At 43.9% G+C, this 17949-nt stretch overlaps 1 protein-coding gene across 3 annotated transcripts in view; it reads left to right on the forward strand.

Moving 5' to 3' along the window:
• The window catches only part of LOC126293302 (uncharacterized), a 237659-nt gene that overhangs the window by 109525 nt on the left and 110185 nt on the right, over positions 1-17949 (forward strand). The gene's annotated exons all lie outside the window — the stretch shown is intronic.

A 17949-nucleotide genomic window follows, 5' to 3' on the forward strand; every position in this document is an offset into this window, starting at 1 on the left:
ATTGCTGCCAAATACTGCTGCGGGCCTTAACGCTGTTCTCTAAAGTTAAGTGAGGCCACTTTGCTAGTTTCTGTAAGTTATTTTACTGGTTATTACTAGCCATTCTTATTCAACACTTACGTTAATCATTTATGCGTCTTTAATGAATTTGTAACTTCTTATTTTTCCTGTGTGCCAGTTTGCGACCTTGGTTGGTCCACTTTGCATTTTTAGTATAAGCATGTTTCACTGTGGGCCTTTATGTGGGCAGTTCAGTTTTATTAATCTTTAAGATCTTTGTTTTTGTAGTGAAGTTGTGGTATTATGTGACTCTGTAACTTTGGGTTGGAAGTGTATAGTGTTTATAGCCTTTTGAGACATGCATAAACAAGAACGATTGTTTATGATTGATTATTCACCGTGCCTACTATCTATGTTTTTGGCTGCCAATTCAAAATATGATTCTTATTCGTCTTTATGTAATTAAATTAAAGTGAAAATTTGTATATTGCATCAGTAAGAGAACAAATGTCCAAACCAAATCTCATAATAAAGTCTGTTTGAGTCAAATTAAAATTGTAGAACAAACACAAGCTTGTCCATCACCAGTGATCCTGGGCTTGCTATTTTCTTTAAATACCTGTGGTGAGATCGTAATTTTGATTTTCTAAAGAACTGAAAAGTAGTACCACGATTCAATCAGGAAATTGAAGAGACGACTACAGCCTGTTCGTCGCCACAAACGTGCAAACGAACTTCTCTTTCTCCGTGATAATGCAACGCTCCACACACGTCAGCGCACCCGAGAGGGGCGCACAAAACTTCGTTGCACTGTTCTTCCTCATCTACCCTGAAGCTCGGTCTCGCACCTTCCGTCTGGTCCAGTGGAGGACGTAGTCCGCGGGAATCTGTACGTGGGTGTTGGAGCGGTTACTGACGCGGTAAGAAGTTGGCTCCGCGTCGACCAGTAGGAGCAGGCTGGTACCGTGCGGGCGTACAGGCCCTGCCAGTAAGGTGGCGCAAGGTCATTGCTGCCCCTGTTCAGCAGGACTATCTCTCAGACACGTTCAGTATGCGAACCATCGGTGGAACACTTGTAAATCGTCGTAGCTGCGTTGGGAAAGAACCAGAGCTCGAAGCGGTAATAGAAAGCACTGATGCTGAGATCCATATGGGCACTGAAAGCTGGCAAACGCCGGAGATGAGTTCAGCGGAAATTTATGCGAAGGACCAAACCGTGTTCTCAAAGGTGAGGCTAAGTAGAGTTGCGGTGGCGTCTTTGTTGCTGTTACTAGTAACTTATCTTGTAGCGAAGTTGAAGTAGATAGTTCCTGTGAGTTACTATGGGCAGCGGTAATTCTCGGCAACCGGAATAAAATAATAAATGGATCCTTTTATCGATCTGCCACCTCAGAATATACAATTGCTGTAAGGTTCAAAGAATACTGGAGTTTGATTTCAAACACGTACCCGACTCATAAAATTTGAATTTACCCTCGATATGTTGGCGAAAATACATGTTTAAATGAGAAGGTACGCATTGAAAATCATCCGAAATTATACTAAGCGCTTTCTCTCGAAATTATTTCGAGCAATTATAATACTTCATCAGCACACCCGAATGCTAAACAGTTTTGAAAATACACTTGCCCTCTTAGCAAGAGATAAGTCTAGCCTAATAACGAGCATCATAAGGATACGAGGATTGCTGACCATAGGATTGTCGTAGCGAGACTAAATACTAATTTCTAACTCCATCAAAAATGAACGAAAAATATTCTTAAAAATCAGGTAAAAATTCACTTGACGCCTTCCTGAGAGACAATCTACGCTCCTTCAAAATTAATATTGTAAGTGTAGACCAGATGTGGCTTGAATTCAAAGATACAATATCGACAGCAGCTGAGAAATTTATACCAAATAAATTATCAAAGGACGGAGCACTGTTGCAGAAACAACGAAACAAACATGCCAAATTCAAACGAACGCAAAATCCCAAAGTTTGGCGACGTTTTACAGAAGATCGAAATTTAGCGCCGGCTTTAGTGCGAGATGCTTATAATAGCTTCCACAACGAAACTTTGTCTCGAAACCTGGCAGAATATCCAATGAGATTCTACTCGTGTGTAAAATGTGCTAGCGCCAAGGCAAGGCACAATCAATGCCTCCTCTACGTGACAGCAGTGGAAGTACTATCGATGACAGTGCTGCTAAAGCAGAGTTACTTAACACAGTCTTCCGAAATTCTCCCACCAAAGAAAACGAAGTAAATATTCCATAATTCGAATCAAGAACAACTGCCAACATGAGTAACTTAGACTTAGCTAGCCTTGGAGTAGTAAAGTAACTTAAATAACTTTATAAAAGCAATTCTTCCGGTCCAGAATATATACCAATAACTAGATTCCTTTCAGAGTATGCTGATGTAATAGCTCCATACTTCACAATCGTACACTGCCCCTCGCTAGACAAAACGTAAGTACACAAGGGCTGGAAAGCCGCGCAGGTCACACCAATGTTAGAGATAGGTAGTGTTAGTAGTAGAAGTCCACTAAATTACAGGCCCGTATCATTAGCCGGCCGCGGTGGTCTCGCGGTTCTAGGCGCGCAGTCCGGAGCCGTGCGACTGCTACGGTCGCAGGTTCGAATCCTGCCTCGGGCATGGACGTGTGTGATGGCCTTAGGTTAGTTAGGTTTAAGTAGTTCTAAGTTCTAGGGGATTGATGACCATTGATGTTAAGTCCCATAGTGCTCAGAGCCACACCTGACAAACATTTCACATCCACTTCATTCCATTAACAAATTTCTGCTTAAAAACGTAGCCAGTAAAAAAAAGTAATAGACTAAAAATAATGTGTTCATCAGTGTTAAAAAAAATGCTTTGAGCACTATGGGACTTAACATCTATGGTCATCAGTCCCCTAGAACTTAGAACTACTTAAACCTAACTAACCTAAGGACATCACACAACATCCAGTCATCATGAAACAGAGAAAATCCCTGACCCCGCCGGGAATCGAACCCGGGCGCGGGAAGCGAGAACGCTACCGCACAACCACGAGCTGCGGCCTTCATCAGTGTTAACACTAACCACGTATACACATCAAGTAAACTGTGTTCCACATTTCGATGAACGAAGAATCGTTCAAATGACGTATGGAACTAACTAACTAGTGAGGGGCCTTGAACTGAAAATTTTTAAAATCTATTGTATGTAAAACCTGGGGCATTCACTGCATTGAATTTTGTATATGACAGGAAAGAAGGGAATTCAAGAGCCGTTTTTCTGAGGACTGCTCTTGATAGTAAATTGGTCATACAAGCCAACTTTCATAGAACGTCTTGACATCGAAACACACACTCTTCCTCTGCCATCTTTACTTAATATGGAAATTTTGCACGAAGTTGACAACGGCTACAAAATGAACCTCTTAGAACAGCCTGAATTATATAAACATTCCCATCTGAATTCTAAAAATGTCCTGAATGATGATTAACTCACATAGAAAAATAGACAATATTTTGATTCTGCAGCGTCTGTTATATGCAAATTGTTCTACTTTATGTGGGTACTAATCGTACCAATATGTACTGCGGAAGTGTATGGCATATTCCTCGTATTTCATTCAAAATTGTGCTCACATTTTTACGTGATTCCATCTGCTCACAATTCAGTTACACCAGTTGAATGTGCGCTTGTGTCTATTGTACTCAATATTTTACTCTACACACTGCGCGTGTCAATTTATAGTCGATCTCGAGATTTGCATTCCATAGGGAGGGGCACTGGGTCAGCACACCTCACGAGTAGGTGTTCATTTGGCCTCTCAGGGCTGAGTGCACCCTGTTCCAGACCCCCACTATTGAGAAACCCTAGCAGTACTAGAATCTGTGCCCTCCGTACAGGAGCCACACACGCTGCCCGCTAAGCAATGGAAGCGGCCACAGCCATGCTTTCTGAATATGAAGGCCAACAGACAGACAGACAGACCTACCAACAAACTGACAGACCGACCAACCAGTTTTGTGGCAGCCTGCACACGTCCTGACCGACCGCACTCTGCGATTACAGCACCGTCCCCGTCGTTGTGATATGTTTTCTGAAGTTCATCGAGTATGTTGTACGTGATCACTAGACTATACACGGTTATACACAGGAACGGGCGTTTGGCGTGTCTGTTTTATGGGTAAACGTTACAAAAAGAAAAAACTCGTACGAGGAAAGAAATTCACTCATCATCTGTTACTTAAGTAGCTGGGAGCCGATTATTTCTGTAATTGTCTAAGAATAGATGAAGCAGGCTTTTCGGAGCTGCTGAACGTCGTCAAAACATTCTTAACGAAACGGAACACAGTCATGAACGAGGCTGTAAGCTGCCAGGAGAGGCTGTCAGCCACTTGTGGAAGTTAAGAGGATTTAGCGTGACTGATAGAGTACAGGTAAAGCAAATTGAATAAACCAGAGGACTTCATGTAAACTTTATTGATTTGTCTGTGTATGTAGCATAAAAATGCCCCTGTAAGTTAAAGAAACTAAGTTCAGTTTCGAAAAAAATGGCTCTGAGCACTATGGGACTCAACTGCTGTGGTCATTAGTCCCCTAGAACTTAGAACTACTTAAACCTAACTAACCTAAGGACATCACAAACATCCATGCCCGAGGCAGGATTCGAACCTGCGACCGTAGCAGCAGTGCGGTTCCGGACTGAAGCGCCTAGAACCGCGAGACCACCGCGGCCGGCAGTTCAGTTTCGAGGAAGAAACACTACACGTGGTGGTGGCGCACATCATATAATGAATAAATTGCCCGATCCTAATTTAACGTCTTCTTCTCCAAGTTGCAAGCCAGTTCCGAGTAAATTTTTGTAACACGCTGCTTGTACTTTACACAAATTTGTGGCCATGTTCTAATGGTTTGTACCCGCCTCCGTTGTCTGTTAGCGCTCAACTCGGAAGTAAGCCGGTTCAAATCCTAACGGTGAATGAAGTTTTCACTGTCAGTGTCTTTTGGCCAAGAAGAGGCTTGGTGATGATATACAGTGTGTTAAAGGATGGGAAAGACTAGAGATCTGTTGTAGAATTTTAGAACGTGTTTTTTGCTCGAGTATCATGTCGTTTTTGGAAACCCAGAATCTACTCTGTAGGAATCAACATGGATTCCGGAAACAGCGATCGTGTGAGACCCAACTCGCTTCATTTGTTCACGAGACCCAGAAATTATTAGATACAGGCTCCCAGGTAGATGCTATTTTCCTAGACTTCCGGAAAGCGTTCGATACAGTTCCGCACTGTCGCCTGATAAACCAAGTAAGAGCTTACGGAATATCAGACCAGCTGTGTGGCTGGATTGAAGAGTTTTTAGCAAATAGAAAACAGCATGTTGTTATCAATGGAGAGGCGTCTACAGACGTTAAAGAAATCTCTGGCGTGCCACAGGGGAGTGTTATGGGACCATTGCTTTTCACAATATATACAAATGACATAGTAGATAGTGTCGGAAGCTCCATGCGATTTTCGCGGATGATGCTGTAGTATACAGAGAAGTTGCAGCATTAGAAAATTGTAGCGAAATGCAGGAAGATCTGCAGCGGATAGGCACTTGGTGCAGGGAGTGGCAGCTGACCCTTAACATAGACAAATATAATGTATTGCGAATACATAGAAAGAAGGATCCTTTATTGTATGATTATATCATAGCGGAAAAAACACTGGTAGCAGTTACTTCTGTAAAATATCAGGTAGTATGCGTGCGGAACGATTTGAAGTGGAATGATCATATAAAATTAATTGTTGGTAAGGCGGGTACCAGGTTGAGATTCATTGGGAGAGTCCTTAGAAAATGTAGTCCATTAACAAAGGAGGTGGATTACAAAACACTCGTTTGACCCATACTTGAGTATTGATCATCAGTGTGGGATCCGTACCAGATCGGGTTGACGGAGGAGATAGGGAAGATCCAAAGAAGAGCGGCGCGTTTCGTCACAGGGTTATTTGGTAACCGTGATAGCGTTACGGAGATGCTTAGCAAACTCAAGTGGCAGACTCTGCAAGAGAGGCGCTCTGCATCGCGGTGTAGCTTGCTCGCCAGGTTTCGAGAGGGTGCGTTTCTGGATGACGTATCGAATATATTGCTTCCCCCTACTTATACCTCCCGAGATCACGAATGTAAAATTAGATTCGAGCGCGCACGGAGGCTTTCCGGCAGTCGTTCTTCCCGCGAACCATACGCGACTGGAACAGGAAAGGGAGGTAATGACAGTGGCACGTAAAGTGCCCTCCGTCACACACAGTTGGGTGGCTTGCGGAGTATAAATGTTGATGTAGATGTAGATGGTTTAACAGCCGCGTTAGAAAACATATGTAAACGAAGAGAGCTTCGTCGCAGATTCAAGAAAAGTTAAAACCTGGCTGACAAACAAAAGCTGAAAGAAGTGAAAATGAGTGCAAGGTGAGCAATGAGAGAAGCTTTCAATGACTTTGCAGGCAAAATTTTGTCAATTGAGCTTGGTCTTATGTGAAGTCAGCAAGCGTTTCGAAATCACCACACTGTCACCGAAACGGAAAGTAAGAGACATAAGGCCGAAATACTGAATTCGGTTTTCCGAAATTGTTTCACCGCGCAAGATCGTAACACAGTCCCTTTTGTCAGTCATCTTACGAACATGAAAATGAGAGACACTGAGATAGCCAATCGCGGAATACATACGTAGTGGTGAAAAACGACCAGGAACGGACCCGATACCTAAGAGTGTGCAAAGATTATGCGAAAGAACTTGCTCCCTTTCTGTCAGACGTTTATCGTAGAGCGTTGGGGCAACGAGGGGAACCTAGCGACTGGGGGGGGGGAAGCGCAGGTCACTCGAATTTTCAGGAAGGGCCGCAGGAGAGACGCACAGAATTAAAGACCTATATCTTTGACGTCAATTATGGAACATGCATTATGCTCCTGTATTATGACGAGTTTGGAGACCGCAAATTACCTACATAAAAATCGACACGGACTTTGCAAACAGAGAGATGTGCAAGTCAGGTGGCTCTGTTCCTCCACGACATCCACAGCGCTGTTAACAGTGGCGCTCAGTGGATGCCGCCCGTGTTCCTCGACTTCAAAAAGGCATCCCACACCGTCCAGCTCTGCCGTCCGGTAGAAAGAAAATTATGAGCTTATCGAGTGTCGGAGCAGATTTGCGACTGGCTTCAAGAATTCCTTGCAGAGATAACTCAACACCTAGTTCGTAACAGAACAAAATAGACGTAAAGACAATTTCTGGACTACTCCGACGAAGTGTGATAGAACAGTTACTGTTTACAATGTACAGAAATGATGTGGTTGAAACTGGTTCAACTATGGGACTTCACATCTGAGGTCATCAGTCCCCTACACTTAGAACTACTTAAACCTAACCAACCTAAGGGCATCACACAGACATCCACGACCGAGACAGGATTGGAACCCGCGATCGTAGCAGCAGCGCGGTTCCGAACTGAAGCGCCTAGAACCGCTCGGCTACAGCGGCCGGCAAATGATATAGTAAAAAGCGGCGAAGTCTGTTTAAGACTATTCGCGGATGGTTCGGCTGTTCATAACAAAGTAACAATGCCAGAGGGCAGGGTATTGATGCTCTGGCAGTTGACCCTGAAAGTAAAACATGTTAACATATTGCATATGCACCGGAAAAGGATTGTACTACAGTGCAACTACACTGTTGTTGATTAACTGCTGGTTGGTTGGTTGGTTGATTGGTTGATTTGAGAGAGGGGACCATCGATCTTGGTCATCAGAACCAGCGGATGAGGGAGAGGTGGGGGAAGTAAATCGGCCGTGCCTTTTTAAAGGAACAGTGCCGGCATTTGCATGAAGCGATTTAGGGAAATGACGGAAAAGCGAAGTCAGGATGATCGGGAGGGGGTTTGAACCGTCGTCCTACCAAATGCGAGTCCGGTGCGCTAACGACTACGCCACCTCGCTCGGTGGAAAAACTATCTACTGTAAAATATGTACGAGTAATTGTCCAGGGCGGCCTTAAGTGGAAGGAGCACATAAAACAAATAGCAGGAAAGGAGATGCAGGACTGAGATTCATAGGAAGAATGTTAACGAAATGTAACTCATCGACGAAGGAAGCTACTTATGAGGCGCTTGTTCGAGGGACTCGAAAGTGTTATTGTTCATCAATAACGGATCCTTACCACGCAGGACTGATAGAAGAGATAGAGAAGATCCAATGAAGAGCGGAGCAGTGGCAGACCTGCAAGAGAGGGATTTACTATTGAAATTTCGAGAGAGTTCTTTCCAGAAAGAGTCAAATGATACTTCCTTCCACATACATCTCGCTAAGTGACCACGAGGAGAAAATTGGAGAAATCAGAGCCAATACAGAACCTTTCCGACAATCATTCTTCCCACACGCCAATCACGAATGGAACAGGATAGGAGGACGATCAGTTAGTGGTAGCACAAGTACCCTCCGCCATACACCGTGAGGTATGTTGCACAGTATCGATGTAGATGATAATTTGTGGGACAGCTGCTGCTACCCGTCACCTAGGTGTGAGTGACCTGCGTCGCTGCAGTCTCCACAGCGACTCCCAGCCCCTCCCCTGATACGTACACACACGTATGCTGGCGCCTGAGGCAGCTGGCCGAATGAGCAGACCCCAAGCGAGCCGTTGGTCTGCCAGCTTAGATCGGCAGCCGCGTGCTGTTGGCTAACAGGAGAGGCGCTCTTGTGACGGGAAACGTTCAACGTTTCTGTCGCAGGCCGTCCCTAAAAATTTTACCGTGAAACCTCCCCTTAGAAAAATTTATGAATTACTCTGCTGATAAACCTCTTACGTTATTTGATTTACAAACAACTGAGCAAAACTCAACGTACTCAGACATTTCTTTTTTATTCTGATCATCACTAAATTGACACAATATTGTTTTAGCGCAACGCAATCTGACTTTCAATAATCCCTACAAAAGAATGGCCCTGACTAACAATAACCTATACCTTTCATGAACCACTTACCTCACAAACTACTGCAATACAGCGAGGGTCAGTACTGCCAGCTAAATAAAAGATTCTAAGTACTGAAGGCAATAACTACTGATAGGCATAGTTAGCAAATGAAAGATTTTGATAGAGAACAAACAATGTATTTATCTTAATAATGTTCTAAAGTCATATTTTGATAGCGGACGATCTGATTTGCATTGTTGGAATATTTGCTATAGTAGTATTGTGCAGTTGGATGTTAACAGGGCGTAGCGTTGCGCAGTTGGATGTGAGCCGCCAGCAGTGGTGGATGTGGAGAGAGAGATGGCAGAATTTTGAGAGCGGACGATCTGGACGTGTGTCCATAAGAAAGAGTAAATTTGTAACATTGGATATTATGAACATATATATGGTGGTCAGAAAATGTATTAAATGCTTGTAGGGTTGTTACAGGGCAGGTTGTAATGAGACATAAATGTTAAGAAAGAAATTCGATAGGTTGCGCTGTTTCCGAGTTATTTAGCATAGAATTTAGCCAATCAGATCGTCGCGCGCGTAAACTCAAGTTTCAGCTAACGAGACAAATAAAAGCACTCGTTGGGCAACATCGCCCCTGGTAGGTCGCTTGAATTCGAGCGTGCGACGCCGCTGAATTCCTGTTAATAAGCTTGCTGGGTCACACGGCGTACTTATGGGCTACAACTCTTTAAGTCTTTACAGCTTTGTCGTTTGTTGTTTTACCTGCCGGCCGCGGTGGTCTCGCGGTTCTAGACGCGCAGTCCGGAACCGTGCGACTGTTACGGTCGCAGGTTCGAATCCTGCCTCGGGCATGGATGTGTGTGATGTCCTTAGGTTAGTTAGGTTTAAGTAGTTCTAAGTTCTAGGGGACTGATGACCACAGCAGTTGAGTCCCATAGTGCTCAGAGCCATTTGAACCATTTCTTTTACCTGCATTATCTTACGCCTGATTCTGTAGTCTGTGGTACTGTCACTATATTTTGATCCCCCAATGCACTCTGGAACTGACTAGATTACTATGGTATGACAGCACCGGCCCCTGTTCTGTGTTTCAGGTGAGTTGCAGCACCTTCACTACACTACTGTACACTTCACTACACTAGCCTACACTAGGCGAGCCGAGACGTGTGTTTTCTGCGGACAGCAGGTAAGGTAGGCACCGCCAGCCCGCTAGGGTTGCGTCTTGCCGAGGCCGTAGGACCCCCAGACGGGGTTTACCGAACAGCGGGTGTTGCGCGGTCTCGGTTCCGTACTACTCCGTACTACTCCTCAGGTCAAAATACCTCTTTCTCAATACATGCTCATCGCACAGGGATCAAGGAGATGTCGTTAGAAATGTTTTTTAACCGGCTTCTGACATTGCATACCGATTTCGCGTTAAAACTTATTATTTGTGGAAAATTTTAACGTAAGAGAGACTTAACTAACACAGGAAAAAGGACATCATGGATGCCCAGCTTCGTACCTATATTTTACGATGCTCACTTATTAATATTTAATGACATCTCAACTGAAATTAATATTTCGCTGATATCAGCAAAGAAGGCATACTTGGCCTCGAGCAATTTACTCCGGTCAAGACCCCTCAGCCGCCCAACAAAATAAAACTCTTGTTAGACCAGTTCCCACTTACGCTATGCAAACATGGCCCTCGACTGATGCCGAAGCAAGGCTGCTCCAGGGATCTGAAAGCTCTGAGGAGAATAATTCGCCTTCTGTATGACAGAGAACAACGGAGGAAAAGGTACAATCCAGTATTGTACACTACACATCCCGATGCTTCTGTAACAAAAATCATACGAACAGGAAGGATGAGATGGGCAGGTCATGTGGGTAGAATGGAGGAGTCTGAGGTGATGAAAAAGATTCTCTTTGGTAATCCAGGAGGGCGAACAGGACGAGGTCGAACTCGAGCAAGACGGCTGGCTGAAGGGAGTGGGAGAAGAGCTACGGAAGCCGGGGGAGGGTATCACGTCACCGCGGAAGCTCGTTGGATAGGCCAAGGTTCATCCTGGGCTGTAGCGCCACGAAAGAAGAAGCGAGAGAAAAAGAAGAACTGAGCACGAGTAACAGGCTCTCGTCTCATATTGTTTTAAAGTACTTATTAACTGGATAATTTATATGCAGTATTGTCATAGATAATAACCGTGACCATTGTTGTAGGCCATTATCTCTGCCCGCCGTACAAGTCCACTTTTTAAAACGAATATACACTGAAGCGCCAAAGAAACATGTGTATCCAAATACAGAGATATGTAAAGAGGCAGAATACGGCGCTGTGTTCGGCAACGCCAATGTAAAACAGCAAATGACTGGTGCAGCTGTTAGATCGATTGTTGCAGCTACAATGACAGCTTACCAAGATTTAAGTGTGTTTTAACGTGTTACAGTCGGCGCACGAGCGATGGGACACAGCGCCTCCGAGGCAGCGATGAAGTGGGGATTTTCCTGTACGACCATTTCGCGAGTGTATCGTGAATATCAGGAATCTGATAAAACATCAAACCTCTGACATAGCTGCGGTTGGAAAAAATCCTGCTAGAAAGGGACAAACGACGACTGAAGAGAATCGTTCAACGTGACAGAAGTGCAGCCCTTCTGCAAATTGCTACCGATGTCAACACTGGGCTATCAGCAAGTCTCAGCGTGCGAAACATTCAACGGAACGTCATCGATATGGGCTTTCAGAGACGAAGACCCAATCGATTACCCTTGACGACTGCCTGGGCCCGTCAACACCGACGCTGAACTGTTGATCACTGGAAACATATTGCCTGGTCGGACGAATCTCCTTTCAGATTGTATCGAACGGATGGACGTGTATGGCTACGGAGACAACCTCATGAATCCACGGACCCTGCACGTCAGCAGCGGAGTGTTCAAGCTGGTGGAGACACTGGGGGAGTCGGGCACTTCCAGCAGGACAGTGCGACACCCCACACGTCCAGAATTGCTACGGAGTGGCTCCAGGAACACTAAACATCTCCGCTGGCCACCAAACTCTCCAGAAACGATTATTATTGAGCATATGTGGGATGCCTTGCAACGTGCTGTTCAGAGGAGATCTGCACCCCCCCTACCCCCCTCTCCCGGATTTACGGACAGCCCTGCAGGATTCATGGTGTCAGATCCGTCAAACACTACTTCAGACATTAGTGGAGTCCACGCGACGTCTTGCTGCGGCTCTTCTGAGTGCTCACGGTGGCCCTACACGATATTAGGCAGATCTGCCAGTTTCTCTAGCTGTTCAGTATAGTTTCCGAAACAACGAACGTGTCAATCATTGTTAGAGTAATTATGGTGTACGCGTACGTGGAGCCAGTGCTTGCGCAGCAATCGCCGACAAAGTGTAACTGAGGCGGAATAAGGCGAACCAGCCCGCCGAGGCAGATGGAAAACCGCTTTTAAAAACCATCCACAGGCTGGCCGGCACACCGGACCTCGGCACTAGTCCGTGCCGGGGACCGCCACGCCCTCCCGTTCGGGAAGCCTGACGTGCTTACATTAAGGGAAGGGAGCGATCTATTGACACGTAATCAGCATGGTTTCAGAAAACATCGTTCTTGTGCAGCGCAGCTAGCTCTTTATTCGTACGAAGTAATGGCCGCTATCGACAGGGGATCTCAGGTTGATTCCGTGTTTCTAGATTTCCGGAAAGCTTTTGACACCGTTCTTCACAAGCGACTTCTAATCAAGATGCGGGCCCATAGGGTATCGTCTCAGTTGCACGGCTGTTGCAAAGCGATTTAAAAAATATTTCTGTATGGTGTGTCAGTTGGAAAAACCACATAGATAATATTGTGCGAAAGGCGAGCCAAAGGTTGCGTTTCATTGGCAGAACACTTAGAAGATGCAACAAGTCCACTAAAGAGAGAGCTTATACTACACTTGTTCGTCCTCTGTTAGAATATTGCTGCGCGGTGTGGGATCCTTACCAGGTGGGATTGACGGAGGACATCGAAAGGGTGCGAAAAAGGGCAGCTCGTTTTGTATTATCACGTAATAGGGGAGAGAGTGTGGCAGATATGATACGTGAGTTTGGATGGAAGTCGGCTATTTACGAAATTTCAGTCACCAACTTTCTCTTCCGAATGCGTAAATATTTTGTTGAGCCCAGCCTACATAGGTAGGAATGATCATCAAAATAAAATAAGAGAAATCAGAGCTCGAACAGAAAGGTTTAGGAGTTCGTTTTTCCCGCATGCTGTTCGGGAGTGGAATGGTTCGATGAACCCTCTGCCAAGCACTTAAATGTGAATTGCAGAGTAATCATGTAGATGTAGATGTAGAAGTACGAAGTGTCAAAATACAGTTGGAGGTTATTGTGGCCTTGGTGGTGTACCAGATAAGACGCGAACACTACGTTATAAACTATACATTTCGCATTTATTTACTACTTTTTGTATTATATTCGTATTTCTCATTAAACTTCTCTTCAACTCTCTCTTCAACACTTCAACTTCTCTCGACACGTAAACGTAAATAATGCGGTCGAAAATCAGAAATCACAAGCAACTGATGACAGTTAAATATTGTCATGAACAGTAAATTACATTTCTTTACTGCTTGTACTGTGTGTTTGTATTTGCTCGTTAATTGTTAACTTTTGTGAACAACAGGGTAGTGCGTATATACAACGGATGAACTTAACACCATCTGACCGAAGCACGCCTTTCCAGTTGACAAGAAGAATGTTGGATATTAAAATTGCACTTGCTATCATTATAAGCAAGTCGCAGGGGCAGACGCTTCAAAGGACAGGATTGAACTAAACAAATCCCGACGCTAGTCTTGAACGATTGTATGTAGTCAAGAAGAACTATATCAAGAAAAACTATATCACCTAACGTTGTTATATCTCTTAAATAAAATGAAAAAAAAAAATTTACGAAGATTAGCTACATTTTTACATCAAATATCTTTTACACGGAGGTGTTGTAACTCTCTGTAAAGAATTTTGCAAGGGTGTATGACGACTATTATTTCTGAAGATGTTTTCTCTTCATTTCCACAACTACCCAATCGCTTGTGCTATTGATCTGCAAATGTAATAATTTCATGTACTCTATATGCACTGTTGCCCTAATGAATCTTGAGTGAATTGGAAACCTGTGAGAGGGTGTACAGTTTTTTTCTCCGCACGCACGAGTGTGGCGGGCCAGGACTGCCGCCTGCCCTTCCTTATGCCTTATCCTGGGCCGGGACAGGTGTTGCGCCAGCGCGCTGATTGGCCACATCCTGCCGTGACGTCACGTCACGCGCCGCCACAGAGCAGGCAGCAGGGACCCGCTCGCTGTTCCCGGAAACCCGGCAGCGGGTCCGCGTCGCTCATTTCGCTACACGCCCACCGCACGGCTGGCTCCTCGGCGTTCGTGCTTACCGTCCCCCTGTTTCTGCAGCGTACAGTGACGAGAGCCCGCTACGTTCCACAAGCTGCTCTCCCCCTGCTACGGCCATTTCTTCGACAGTGAGGTGATGGGAGAGCAGTTGAACGGAATTGACAGTGTCTCGAAAGGAGGATATAAGATGAACATCAACAAAAGCAAAACAAGGATAATGGAATGTAGTCGAATTAAATCAGGTGATGCTGAGGGAATTAGATTAGGCAATGAGACACTTAAGTAATAGATGAGTTGTGCTATTTGGGGAGCAAAATAACTGATGATGGTCGAAGAAGGGAGGATAATAAATGTAGACTGGCTATCGCAAGTATCAGGAAGTCTTTTCTGAAAGTATTTGTATGGGGTGTAACCATGTATGGACGTGAGGCATGGACGATAATTAGTCTAAGCAAGAACAGAATAGCAGTTTTCGAAATGTGGTGCTACAGAAGAATGCTGAAGATTAGATTGGTAGATCACATAACTAATGAGGAGGTATTGAATAGAATTGGGGAGAAGAGAAATTTGTGGCACAACTTGACAAGAAGATGGGACCGGTTGGTAGGACATGTTCTGAGGGATCACCAATTTTGTATTGGAGGGAAACATGGAAGTGAAAATCGTAGAGGGAGACCAAGAGATGAATACACTAAGCAGATTGAGATGGATGTAGAGTGCAGTAGTTATTTGGAGATGATGAAGCTTGCACAGGATAGAGTAGCGTGGAGGGCTTCAGCAAACCAGTCCGTGGACTTAAGACCACAACAACAACAACAAAGGTGTGTTTTTTCAGTGGGACAATGCACATCCACACACGGGGTGGACCAAACGGTTGTCTTGGAGTATCAGTTACTACGAGTACGATTATTGTTTAAAGTGAGTTACTTTCCACATTTATAACTCACTTATTTTTACTGACGAATTCGGGATGGAGGTACAGTTAAATAACTAAATATGTGGAATCCATTACTTTAGTTCATCAGTATAATGAAAAGTGTAGATATTGCAAACTGGCATGATTGTCGACTGAATCGTGTTATAACCTTACCTATTTAACTGTCCATTACATTTCAACCGATGTTTGCAGGATCACCGGTCTTTCATGTTATATATTTATGGGCTATTGGTCGCCATTAGAAATATAATTCTCGAAGCCTCTAGAGGAAGTGTACCAAATTTTGCCGCAGCAGTATTAACAGTGAAATGCTGAAGACGCGAGCTTCCAGAATGCTGGAATAATTGGATGTCAGGAACTTGTATTAATCAGTACAACAGAAAACCAGCCAAAGTTACAAATTTCACTTTTTTTATATACTTGCTGACTTGTTTCGTGGCGGGCTCCATTTTCAAATTATCCACAGAGTCAAAATGGCATTTCCAAACAACACAAGAACCATGTCAAGAATATAACGTACTCTGAACTACAAATAACAGTTGCGGCGCATGTATATGCACTTCATAAAACCTGTATATATCTTGACATGGTTCTTGTATTTCTTGCAGATACTTTTTTGACTATCTGGATAGTTTGAAAATTGGCCCTGGCCCGAAAATTGTCATCAAGTAAATAAAAAAAGTTAAATTTATGCATGTGCACGTTATTGCACGAGGGACTGGAGCTGGTGATGCATGTGACAAAAAGTGCAATCCCGCTTTTTCCCGGGAATGTCTGCTGCAGCACACGGCTGCTTCCGGCGGGGCATTAGCGCCGCTCTCAAGCCTTGCTCGTCAGAGAACAACAACACAATGCCAGTACTGCAAAACATTATTGTAGTCTAATATAGTAGTTCATGTAACATTAAGGTAATATTCTACGAATTACCAATACAGCACACATGTCAAGAACTTCATTTTTCCTCTAGTCCATAAATTTATAAGAGTATAAAACATAAACGTAGAGTAAATGTGAATCAAAGTCACAAAATGCATGACTGTCGTCGTATGTAAAAACAATGGGCTTCTAAGAAGACGCTTTTCGCTCATTTCAAACAAAATTATTAAAACAACACAATGTACAACGGTTAAAATTTAACAAAGGGTCGCAAAAATTAGACATGATCCAACTAAAAATGTTCATTAGTATTTAAAGACATGTGACAAATCTGTTCACGTGAATAGGAACCTAACAGTAGAAGTGAAACCAACACGGTGGAGACTAACCACAGACCTTTTGCAACTGTACGCGAAGCACACTATTTGGTGACAACCTATCTCCGAGAAATGAAAAGGTCCTCCTCTCAAAACCCTTGGTAACTATATATCCTTAAATAACGAAATACACCAGGCCTCAAATATTATGTTCACTATTACACACAAGGGTGTGTATTGACATATGTGCTCTATTGGTACTTCGCAGAATCGTGCCTTTAGGTTACTTCAACTGATACATTAGAGTACAATAATTCTGTGTGTTAGTTGTTTTACAGTTGATTAGTTTTCAAATATTCGCATTGTGTTAAAGTTCTTTGGTAAACAGTGCCTGAGTATGGCGCTATTGTTCCGCCGAAACCAGACATGTGATAAAGACATGGTCAAGATGCAGCTGTGGTGGTACTTTTTCTCACAAAAAAGTGAAATTTGGAACTTTGGCTTGTTTTCCGTTGTACTGGTTACAGACACGCTTTTGCAAGTATGAGCTAACATGTAAGCTGAGTCTTGTAGGTAAATTCAGGGGGCTTAATTTCTAGTACTATTCACTTGCTGCAGTACGTGTAGGGCGATGAAATAAAACACAAAATTATTTGTGTACTCCGGTACAAGATATTCCATTTGAAAGAACTGAGAGAATGGTAGGTAAGTTTCATTGTTCGATTTCGGCAAAACTTCTTCGGCTGCGGTTCTCCCCTGGGACACGCCCCCGGAAATGACCGCAGAGAAGCCCTCGGACGTCGGCGCGCCACGTACACAGGGCTCGACAGCAGTCCACCACCAGCAGCGCAGGCTGAAGCTCTGACAAAGCCAGCCACCCGTGCTGGCGAAACGTCAGAAAAAAAAGGACCCGAGACAGAGGGCAGCAGGCAGTCTGTCAACGAGTGGCCACGAAAGCCTCAACAATCTTACACAATAATTTCTCCCATCGCCACATAAATTACGAACCCCTTACAAACAGTTTTGAAAGTTTCCTCTTCCGAATTTTTAATTGTCATGGCAATAGTTATAAAAACACAACGAAAAACGTGGCGTGTGTAATACATAATCGATCCATGGATAGTACACCAAAGTCAGCAGCGGTTTTATTGCAGCGCTAATGATGTCAACTGCTGTGCGATTTTTGTCAACGACAGCTATTCCTTATGCTCCTCGCTGTTATCTATTGCATGCACTTTACGAATTTCGTCTTAAATTAAAAAGTACTGTCATAGCTATTAAAAATTTACATGCACAGATTTCAACGACTACCTATATGGGATTAGGAATGTGTCTGGGGATAGGGCAAATTTTATACTTTTTAGTTCGTTTTAAAAATCGTGTTATATTAAAAAGCTCTTTACTTAAGTAATTATTTTCTGATTTCTAGCTTTGTGTGTGTGTATGTATGTATGTGTGTGTGTGTGTGTGTGTGTGTGTGTGTGTGTGTGTGTGTGTGTGTGA

Source organism: Schistocerca gregaria, chromosome 10 (assembly GCF_023897955.1).
Source record: "Schistocerca gregaria isolate iqSchGreg1 chromosome 10, iqSchGreg1.2, whole genome shotgun sequence".
Classification (NCBI taxonomy): Eukaryota; Metazoa; Arthropoda; class Insecta; order Orthoptera; family Acrididae; genus Schistocerca; species Schistocerca gregaria.